We start from the raw sequence: 12,366 nt of genomic DNA, 5'->3' as shown, positions 1-12,366 counted from the left end.
TAGGCTGATATTTGTTCAGCATCCCCAGTGTTAATAATGCATGACCTTCAAAAGGGCAGAGCAGTGCACTTCGGAGCACCATGTTCATGGAGCTATTTCTCCATGTTGTAAGACTCCTTCAAGGCTGTAAGTTCACAGTTGAAATGAGATCAGGTGTATGCTTTACTGACTTCTTGTTTTAGGCCAAATATGAGTAGGGTCAAGTTTACATACATTATTTATATTTATGGTATTTCATTCTGGGGCGGCACGGTGGTGCAGCAGGTAGTGTCGCAGTCACACAGCTCCAGGGGCCTGGAGGTTGTGGGTTCGATTCCCGCTGCGGGTGACTGTCTGTGAGGAGTTGGTGTGTTCTCCCCGTGTCCGCGTGGGTTTCCTCCGGGTGCTCCGGTTTCCTCCCACAGTCCAAAAACACACGTTGGTAGGTGGATTGGCGACTCGAAAGTGTCCGTAGGTGTGTGAGTGAATGTGTGTGTGTCTGTGTTGCCCTGTGAAGGACTAGCGCCCCCTCCAGGGTGTATTCCCGCCTTGCGCCCAATGATTCCAGGTAGGCTCTGGACCCCCCGCGACCCTAAATTGGATAAGCGGTTACAGATAATGGATGGTATTTCATTCTTAAAAAGATATTACAAATAAAACTAACATTTATTAATAATATTAAATCATTATTTTTAGTCACAGTGGTAGAGGTAATGCAGCGTTAGCAACAGAAATGGCATACATTCGCAGGGTATATATGAGGCTGAGGGGAGGAGTTCCAGTGTTATTTATTTATTTATTTTGCTATATCTTAGTATGATGTTATTATTATTTATTTTTTACTTTATCAAGATACAAAATTATGTTCTCCCTGTGTCCACGTGGGTTTCCTCCACAGTCCAAAAAGACACGTTGGTAGGTGGATTGGCAACTCAAAAGTGTCCGTAGGTGTGAGTGAATGTGTGAGTGTGTGTGTTGCCCTGTGAAGGACTGGCGCCCCCTCCAGGGTGTGTTCCTACCTTGTGCCCAATGATTCCAGGTAGGCTCTGGATTCACCATGACAAAATTATGTATTTCATTATCACTACATACATTTTCTCAATAATATTAAGGAAAAAAAACATACACCCATAAAATCATAATGCCGCTCAACCAAAGAGGGTAAATATGATCCTGGTCTTTCATGGCATCAAGGCAGTGCAGTTTAGACACTAGATAGTTAATGCAACATTAACATAAATAATACAACAGTAATTCATTATCCTTATAAAACATTTTATGTCATGAAAATGAAATAAATAATCAGTTAATAATTAATTACCATGCTAAAACTATTCTTTTTGTAACATGATAAGGAAACAATACTTTTTTGTGAACATTTTTGTGAGGATTTGATGGGTATTTGGCCACAGGATAGTGAAAGGATTTACTAGGGAGGATTAGTGAGATCAGGTACTGACATTGAATGATTAGTTCTGGATCAGAGAATGTAGTTCCATTGTCTCACAGCCTAATGATAATGGGCTTTTTATACCCCCTTGCCAACACTTTGGGCATGAAGACCTTTTCATGCGTTTCTGTGGAGTTACAATGATAATGAAAATTTTTGTTGGTACAAATTATGTAGCTGAATTTACACATTATAAGGGGTGTTTACAGACTTAGACCTACAGTGGATTAATGTCCTACTGCATGAACACAGCCCTAAAAAATCCTGGTGAACGTTATTTCAGACTAAAAAAGCCAACATCAAGGGGTTTAATACTTTTCAAAGGGCTTTGCCTTGAGGACGTTTGCACTGCTGTAACTGTAAACGCTCAGTTGATGAAGGACAGTCTCTGCCGTGGGCTAGACTTCCTTCATGACTAGTGAATTGCATAATCTTCACACAAAGGACTGTGCTATTCTTTTTGTAGCTGCTTTTGTCATGTTTTAAATGACCAATCAATCAATATTTATTGACTTCCAGCTAGAGAATGTCCTGTAAAAAAACAATACACGCACAGGCAATGCCACAAAACATACCCTTCATTTCTTAGTTTATTCTCCCATTAAATTTTATCAATATATAAAAAGGTTTTAAACCAAACAAAGAATCCTAAAATAACCAACATAAAAACAACAATGACAACGTACCAGCTGTCAAAGACTTCAGAACATTTATCTTAAAGAGGACATATCATATACTTTTTCCAACAAGTTTACACAGTTCCCTGAGGTCTTAATGGAATGTCTGACATGCTTTGATCAAAATACCACAAGGATCAAATAAAACAACACCGTTCTTCCTCTGTCTAAACAGCCCTGTTAAGAATGGCCAGTTTCAGTGCCTGTTCCTTTAAAATGCAATCAGTTCTATGCAAGTGCCCAGGTGTGAGGAGCAGAGCTTTGGTTTTTAGCCATTTTTGCTAGGTCCTGTCCTATAAATAAATGTCCAGCACTGTGATTGGAGATACTCATACTCATTGTTTCATCTGAATAGTAGCTTTAAACGAAACACTAAAGGCTTTTGTTTATTATTATGTGAGAGTATACATTCACAGAAATTCCACATTTCTATTGTTCTATTTTATACCAAATATAGTTTGTGTCTAAATAATGGTAGGTGGGGTGTTGTATATATGTTATATAGATGTTATATGGACTGTATAGTCTTGAAATTAGCAAGGGAAATTAGGGTTTCCATGACATGAACCCTGCAATATAGCCTACATCAAATTATTTTACCTCATCAAGTCTCCATTGGTAAACCTGTTGTGCAATTAACTACAGCTGTGTCTCCTGATCATTTCAGCCTCTGATAAGAAACAGCTGGGGAGAATATCACCTTTGAGCCTGTGGAAAACTAATGATGAACCCTCTGAGCTACCTATGGAGGCCCGTTTTCACAAAGCACAACGTGATGGGAGAAAATGAACACATTTATATGCCGAGGTTCCTGTGTGCTGTCTGTTGCAACCATGACAACCAAGACAACCAAGGGCTGAACTGTAGTCTCTAAATTGCTTTGACCGCTGAACAATTCTGACCACGTTATTTCCACAGTTCTGGGAGGTTTTCAGTTCCTGATATGCCTTGGCCTCTGTCTTGGCCTTGCACTAAACAGTGTTTCATGTTTTGACTCGTAATGTTTTGTATGAGCTAATGATTAAAAATTGATATTCTTGGTTCTCTCTAAACACTTGTACGCCACACAGGTCACAGGCTGACAAAAGGTTTTGCTCAGACAGTAATTGAGGTGGGTGTTTTGTGGATTTCCCATTAAGTTCATTATGTAGAGGACAACACAGAAGTCATGTTGCTCCCAGTGGCTGGTATTTTAGTGTGTGTATGTGTGTGTGAGAGCGTATACTTGTCCTAGTCATACTCTGCTGCAGGAGGCTGGACTTGCCATGAAGAAATGAGTCTCTGCTCCTCATTAGGGAACTGACTCATGCACACAAAAAAGCCACGGACATCAAATACGGTGTGCATGTTAAGACTATCCAAAGGCTATGAAAAGAATTTTGTCTCCTTTGTGTCTTGTTTGGCAGCATCTAGAAATGCAGTATATGGAAGAACATTTGTGCATACCTGCTCATCCAAGTTATACAACTAAATATTAATTTATATATGAATTAGTATTAACATGTTTTTTTTTTCTGTGAAGGCTTCACCCTACATTCTGGAACATTTTTTGTAAGGATTTAATGGCATTTAACCACCAGTAAATTAGTAAAGAATAGTAGTAGTAGTAGAATTAGTAAACGTTTTTTCTGTGATTATTTCTAGATGCCAAACATTACACAACCTCATCCCAAACAAGCCGGTGGGAACAAGTTGTGGCGCAATCCCTCTCTAACTAGAGCATCTCACCTGTCTATGCAGTCAGTACCAACCTTGGCAGCTCACTAGGTTTTGGAACAAACTAAACATCTTGCTGAAATAACCATAGACTTCCCATGAACAGATGTTTCCTCAGTGGCAGCATATGTCTCTTTCTATATCAACTGTACCTGCCTGGTGTGTCGGGGCACATGCCATGACATATATTTTCTTTCACATCATTTGTTGTTTTTGCCAGAGAGCATCCATTTCTCCTGAAAACAAGCGGAAATGTGGCACTCTTCTGTTTCCACTGCATTCCTGACTATCAGAGATGAGTCCAGAGAAATCTACATTATTTCCGCATAGCGTTACATGTACGGCTTTCTCGTTACATGAAATAGAGTTTCAGGTTGTAGTAAAACATGAGATGTAACAAGGCTTTAGATCAGAAACCTTTTATTACAGAAATATCTTTAGCTGAAGGACAGATGCTTTTGTCTAAATATTACAAGAATCAAGCACCATAGCACCATTTTAACCCTGTTCACGCAGCACTGTTCAGATTTACAGGTTCCAGTGCCTGTTCCTTTAGATGTTAACGAACCATCGTTTACCCCAAAAGTAGTGAGACACCACGCACATAACCTGTGAAACTTAGCCATTTTCATTTGGTTCTCTTTCTTCTCTGTTCTAGTTATCTCTTATCTCATCTCACATTGCGTTTGTTTTGTTCTGTTTAACCTCATCCTTGCAATTTCAAATAAACATGGGTTGAGCGCGGTGATTGTATATACTCAGATGAGCAGGCGTTACAATTCTAAAGTCACTCTACAAAGAAAGTGGAACAAAATCAGAACAGCTCATTTTATTACGTCTTCAACATCAGCCCGCAAAAATAGGGTGTTCTTGTTTCACTATGTGTGGGTTGGTAGTCTCCAGATTCCCAAAATAATTTGCACATGCACCGAACAGCTGAATTTTTCAGGATATATCCCTTTTATTATAATATCACACTGACGTTGTAAAGAGTGTAATGTGTGTAACATTTGAATTCTTGAATCACCATAAGAGCGAGAGCCGAATCACACAAGGCGAGTAGAGTGTTTAAGAAGCAAAAGTTAGTGTGTGCATTTGTGTCTCTCAATGAGCAGGGCGCTCTGACAGGCACGGATCACAAATGTGAAGAAGCAGACAGTGTGTTTGGTGTGTGTGCGTGCGTATGTGTCCTGGTGGGGGTGCGTGGGAGAATGAGAGAGGGAGGATGAGAGAGAGAGAGAACGTTTGAGTACATGTGTGTTTATTAGAAAGAAATAGATTAGAACAACAGAAGGGAGAGCATTAGATGGAGGCATCGGAAGCCAGCAAAAGGCCCACGTTCAAGCTTTGCCACATCTCTGTGTAGAGAGGAAGAGAGCCCAGGAGATGGATGAAGTGAGTTTGAGGACCAAAGTGTAGAGAGTAGCATGAGAAAAGTCGCCTGAATATTAGTCATGGGGCATCTAATAAAAGCCTACATTAACATCAGCCTGACATGGAGACCCATTACACAACAAACATTTGGCCAAAGACCATAATTCAAATCCTCTCCATCTGCATCTTGCTAAAGAGACAAATCGGGATATATTCTGGTCATTATCAGCCTGTTATTACATCCACCTCTCAGCCCGGTCAATCTAAATATGCTGACAAATGCGGTGATATAAAAGGCAAACACACTGCTGTGAGCCCAGGACATCATCCTCATGATCATCTTCCTGGATCATAAGCCTGGATTATAAGCTGAACGACCAGTCAATTCCAAATGAACATCTGTCCACCGTGTTACACCGGTGCCACCGTGCCCGTGCTATTTGATGACTCTGGACTGTATCAATACAATTGATCTCTTTAGTAGAGTCTTGCGGGTGCCTCTTTATCTGAGCATGTTTCATTTCTTCTGAAAATCTGGCTGTCGCCCCAGCCTCAACACTGGGAATACTTTCATTAGATGTTGGAACATTGCTGTGAGCATTTGTTGGCTGCCACAAGAGCCACAAGAGAGGTGGACTGATGAGTTTTGAATCGCTAGCCAAATGCAATCTAATCCAAAAGTATCTTCATCATCCCAGAGAATGCAGTTCCACTGCTCCACAGATCAGTTCTACAGTAGTTCTACTCATCTAGCCACTGGTGACATTCTCTTGGGGGTGTTTAAGCTTTATCCATCCTTCTGGCATTAGTTGGAGTGTCAGATTGGTCATCCAATGTCAGTAGCTTACCTCACTAATGGTCCTTCGGATGAATGCAGTCAAAAATCTCACAGCATTGCTCCAAATTCTTGAGCTTTCCCTGAAGAGCAGAAGCTGAAGAGAAACAATAAACAGTTAAGAAAAACAGTGTTAATACATTTTATTTCAGATAACTTGACAATGAACACGTATTTATCAAGGTTTGGCTATATCGTGATGGTTATTTAGGGAACCAGGCATTTCTCTTATTTTTATATTTCATCTCAGACGCCAATAAGATCGCTCATCATCTAAAGATAGATTACTATTATCTGCGTGTCTTTTTGCTAAACAGTTCAAAACAAAGGCACTAAGAGCATTACGTATAGAGGAACTATCTAGAGTGGTGTTTTGTTGGCTGAGAGAACAGCGTGGGTGTCAAGAGTTTACCCGACTCTTTGCGTGACCTTCCTATACCTACATGACCAGGCATATTCACCGAGTTATTTTCAGAGCACTCCAGTGAAGCTGAATTGAAGTCATTGCCCCTAGTCCCTCAGATAAAAATGTTATGTAAAGTAGCTTTGGGGGAAAGCTCTACATGAACTGGTTCACACTTTCACAATTTTTTTCACACTGCTGATAATGACTGCAATTCATGGTGAGGGCAGTTGTTATGCCTTAGTGTTGCCAAATATTTGTAAGAAAAACAGTAGCTAACAGCTATTTGAAAAGTGTCAAGAGGTTACTGTCAGAACTGGCAACTGTCTTTATGCTGCTTTTGGCTTCTGACAAACTGTATTAGATTTGCATTTCCTGAAGGAAATACATAGTGCTTGAAAAGAGAAGGAATCTATCTATGTGTGTGTGTGTGTGTGTGTGTGTGTTTGAAAATTAAAACGAGAATCACAAAAGAATGAGGAGTGAGAGAGAAGTGTAGAGTGAGGAGGGAGAGAAATGAGTGAGGAGTGTAGAAAGTAGTAGAAGCACACAATTTTGACAGTCTATGACCCTGCAAGGTTTGAGTTTCCAGCTTTTACAATGTAGGAGTGGAAAATGCTTCTATAGGCATCTAAATTGTGACAGTAAATTTGTCTGTGAATGAGTTTGTGTGTACTGTGTGTTAGTGACAGCTTCATATGTGACAGTTGAATTTGAAATTGTTGAACAATCTGCCAGTCATTTCCTATTGCAGACCATATCATATTTGAACAAATGCTGTACAAAATCTGTACACAGAACTACTTTGGTATAGGGTCTACAGCTTTGTTAGGTTTGGTGTTTCTAGCTTAAAAGCTAAACGTGGAGGAACTGTTTAAACTTTTAGTTAAATGGGGAAATCTCTGATCCTGATTTTCCTCACTACAAACAAATACTTAAAGCTTGGAAAATGTTTCCCAAAGTGCATAATTAATAACATAGTTCTGGTAAGAAGATTCAGATACTTAAAATTTGAGGAATATCCGTTTAGTGTTGTGATTAAACTTCATGCCTTACAATAAAGAAAATTAAAACACTGTTTCTAAAGTATCTAGGGTGTTAGAGAGTAAAGGGTTTGGGGCAAGAGTGCTCTGGATTTGGAAATATAAATTAATATGCAACTGCAATATAATAATTCAGTAACATGATTGGGTTTAAAAAGGACCCAATCTCTTAGAGGAAAAATGAGATATTCAACACTGAAAGACAGATAATGAAAAGCAAGCAGTGAAACAATTCAAGAATAATGTTTCTTAATTTTAAATAGTACTTAAATAGAACTTTCTATAAAAGGGTTCTATAAAGATTCTGGAGAAATCCATTTCAGGAGGATTTTTAGTGATTTTCAGGCCAAGATCCAAACTGAAAAAACATCATTGCCCTCCATGGTGATCCTACAAATGTGGAATTTTGGGAGTTTTTTGCTACAGATCAGTGCACTTCTGCTACTTCATTCAGCAATACTTTAGTGATACTATATATTCCCTCTAAATAAATATGTATTGGCTCTTGGCAGAACATATTTATATGTATTATTTTTGGGAAGAAATGGACAAAGATCTCACCATCCACAAAAACTGCAGCCTCTTGCTATTGTGCTGTTAGTGATAATGTGGACATTGTCCTGATCTAATGGCTGACCAGTGAAATGTGAGACCCATGAAATATGAAGCCTCTTTCAGCATTTGTTAATGACCATAGCAAAAGCTCAGACAGAAGATTGTCTCATCTCACCACAGCACATATCCACTGTCCTTCAGACCTTGATTCCATGTAATTGGGCTGTGTTTCAGTGCAGAATTTATATATATCTTTCTCTAACAGTTTTTGGTGGCATGTCCTAAAGTAGCAGCAGACTGCATTTAGAGACCACAGATATCTGAGATCATGTGGCTAGATTTCTCAGGGCAGCATGATGATTTCTCATGCAGTGCCATCTGAGGGCTCAAAGGTCACACTCATTAAAAAGTGGTGTCTAGCATTTCCATACAATGACTGAGATTTCATTAATATTTTCACAATACCTATGGTAGATTGTCAAATGCCAAAATTATTTTTCAACTGTTTAACAATCCTTTCACACAAGTTTGGCCAAAAAATTGAGATCCATGACTCATTACGACTAAAGTATTTGTTGGATGCTCATTTTATACCTTTTATATTCACCTGCTTACTGTGGCATTTTTTGCAATGTGATGCAGGCATTAAATTATTAATGTGCTTACATTTACAAACGAGCAAGCTGCTCTGTAAACACCTTGGAAATGTATTATGTGCTGTTTTGTCAACAGATTTAGTAAGAGATTTATTTTTTATTTATTTTTCTGTTTCTGGAAATAGGGTTTGTAAATTTGTCCTCGGGCTTCTTTTCAACTAAAGACTAAGATTCACCACCTGAATGATTAGACCCATCAGTTGCTAAATGACAAATGCACTTAGCTCTAGATGTGTACTCACAAAGACAAACAGGATAACTGAATATGTATTGGAGTGCATTGGTGTTTAGTTAGCTGCTCTTGGCCTTTGGTCTGTTTGAAACAGATTAGCCAACTGTTTGTCTGTTGTTGACAGATCTGATAACACAAAAATGTTTGTATGGGGATATCTACAGTCACTATAGTCACAGGGAACCACAATGCACGCACATAAACAATTGTTATTATATAAGTTATAGGCTGTAAGTGATTACAGTGATACAATAACCAGGGCCTGTGAAATGTTTGCTTTCTGGCAGTTTTAACATATAGGATATATAGTGCAAATCTCCTTAAACAATCAGAAATTGTTAGGAAAGTAGACGCAAAAAAACATACAGCATGGCCATTATAATATGACCGTCTCCTTTTTCCACCTGCCATCAGAGAGGGATGCCAAGTTTGCCATTCTGCTGCCAAATTGGGCTAGTTTGAATATGCAGTTTAGAGAATCTAGTGGGCAGCTTTTAAGCACACTTTAGGCTGGAAATTCTTGCTGGACCTGGCAGCTCTGCCTACAGTAGAGGATGCTAAAAATACTGTGGACAGACCTGTTAAATACATACAAATGTGAAAATTGGGCGTAGCGTAGCGGAACTGTGTGTAATGTCACAGCCGCAGGGTCCTGGGGTTTTGGGTTTGATCCCTACTTCGGGTCACTGTCTGTGAGGAGTTTTGTTCTCCCAATGCCGGGGGGGGGGGGGGGTTAAGGCAGCATTACATGGATTAAGCGGCAAAGATGATGATGATGATGATGATGATGATGATGAATTTCTTACCTGACAGTTTTCTTGAGGTTGGAAGATGACCATGTCAAACACATTGTTGTAAATTATGTGTTGTAGTAAATGTGGCTGATACAAAAATCCTGGACAAATTCACAAAAACAGCCAGGGTCAATAGACACTGATGAGGACGTGACTGATGGAGGCAGAATGAAACAGGAACAGACAACGTGGGCAGCATCCAAATCATCAGCTGAGAGAGAACACTTAAAAAAAAAAAAAGATTCTTGGGTCCAGTAATATTTTATTTTTTATAAAATGCTAATTTTGGAAATTTCCTTTATATATATATATGTGTGTAGATATATGGCCATATTATCCATGAGTTGCAGGGGATTTTTTTTTTTTTTTGCTGTGGGTGCCATTTTGGGGACTGATTGTCTGGTTTTAGAGTGTAGCACTAATCTAGACAGATGGGAGAAATGTATAAATTTATCTCATATTGCAGGATAAAGTCTCATAACACTCATAACCACAGAAGCCCAAGCCTCTTTGTGTCAGAGGAGTAAAGGATCCCACAAGAAAATAATAATGATATCACTAACAAATTCACAAAGCAAAGCCCAATGCTGTAAGGGCTTAATTATTCTCCAGTCAAAGCTTGGCATGTGCAGCTACTCCAGAAAGCCCCATTTATTTTAATGCTTTTTTTAATAGCAATACAAATTGTGTTATACAATCCCTGTAAGCATCTGATTAGTTGTGCCAGCAGTGGTGCACCTGAAGGTCTACAATGGTTTGCACATCCATTGTATTGTCATGCGACCTGCGACCTCCAGCAGTAAAGTGCACCTCTGTTCGGTTAAGCAGTGTCCTTGCTGGGAGCCCCCTCAGGAGAAAGTAGGAGGTGATTTTAACAGAGACTGGGCTGAACAGATGCTCTTTGGTGAGAATAAGAACAGCCTGTGATAACTCACTATTCCAGCCAAGTCTGCATGGTGAGTTTCTGGGTAATTTTGGCTCTCTCCCCTCACACATGAACAACTCCAAGGTAAAGCAATGGTCCAGATGACATTTCAGCACTGGCCAAACCAAAGTCATTCAGTTAATATGTGGACATTAGAACTGGCCCCATCATTTAGATATGAGAGACATTAAGGGCGGGTGGCACTGTGGCGCAGCAGGTAGTGTTGCAGTCACACAGCTCCAGGGACCTGGAGGTTGTGGGTTTGATTCCAGCTTCAGGTGACTGTCTGTGAGGAGTTTGGTGTGTTCTCCCTGTGTCCGCATGGGTTTCCTCCAGGTGCTCCGGTTTCCTCCCATGGTCACACGTTGGTAGGTGGATTAGCGACTCAAAATGTCCGTAGGTGTGAGTGAGTGTGTGTTGCCCTGTTAAGGACTGGCGCCCCCTCCAGGGTGTATTCCCGCTTTGCGCCCAATGGTTCCGGGTAGGCTCTGGACCCACCACAACCCTGAACTGGATAAGCAGTTGCAGATGAATGAATGAATAAATGAATAAATGAGAAAGTAAGGGGACGGGGTTAACATTTCTCATTTTACTCTAGAACTAGAGATGTGGCCGTATCTCTGTGGTTCAAATCCTTCATTACAAATGTAGAAAATCCATATCTAGACACTGAACTGGATTAGGGACACCTGGCTTGTTTCTATACTCACTCTCCATTTTATCATCTCCACTGACCATACTGGAGCACTCTGCTTCTCTGCATACTTTCTTATCCCAATTTCATACTGTTCTTCACTGGTCAGGGCCCCCACCCCCATACCCACCAGGTGTGATGTGGGTAGTGAATCATTCTCAGCGCTGCAGTGGCACTGACTTGGAGGTGGTGTGTTGGTGTATGTTGTGCTAGTACTGGATCAGACCCAGTGGTGCTTCTACAGTTTTTCAAGCACCGCTGGACTGACAACACAAATTGCAGCAACAGATGAGCTACTTTGGACAAACGAAGTAAGTTGTCTAAAGCCTGGTTCACACTACAGGATTTTAAAAATACTAACCGATGATGAATACGTAAGACACACTACACATAACGAAATTTTTTCACAGATTTGTGGGTGCTTAATCATTGTTAATCCTCAAAGTCCCCACACTACACAATCTGCCCTGAATTAACTTTCCAATACACACTTTCTGATCACACACACACCGACAGACAGCTCCGCTCATCAAAACCTCACCAGAGTTTCTCCCGAAACACTACATCCTGAGAGTGTTTCTCACACTTGGGCTGTGTCCAAAATGGAAAAAAGCAGACACCAAGTCTAATAACAAAACTGCCTCTAATATTGACATACATAAATTTTTTAATCAATTTGACAGTAGCTAACTTTGTTGAATAATAAAAAGTACTGCATGATGTGTTTCCAAAGCTCTCCTTGAAGAAGCTGAGGATTTACAGTTAATTCCAATAGCAAATTTTAATTCATTATGATTGTAGACGCTGTAATATGTGATACAGTATATTTTTGATACATTGGTGCAACTCCTGTCCCAAAGAATATGATGGAATATTTACTGACATGTTGAATTCACATGGGATTAATGTAATTCTGGGGTTATTTCCATGGTTCATTTAATCACAGGTAAACACTGCAGGGAAATGAGGAGATGAATGAGACGGCAGATTTGAAATTACAAGAATCAACTTCCACACGCACCACTAACCCGAT

Source organism: Hoplias malabaricus, chromosome 1 (assembly GCF_029633855.1).
Source record: "Hoplias malabaricus isolate fHopMal1 chromosome 1, fHopMal1.hap1, whole genome shotgun sequence".
Taxonomy (NCBI): domain Eukaryota; kingdom Metazoa; phylum Chordata; class Actinopteri; order Characiformes; family Erythrinidae; genus Hoplias; species Hoplias malabaricus.
The sequence above is the reverse complement of the archived record's forward strand: the minus strand, read 5'-3'. Positions refer to the sequence as shown.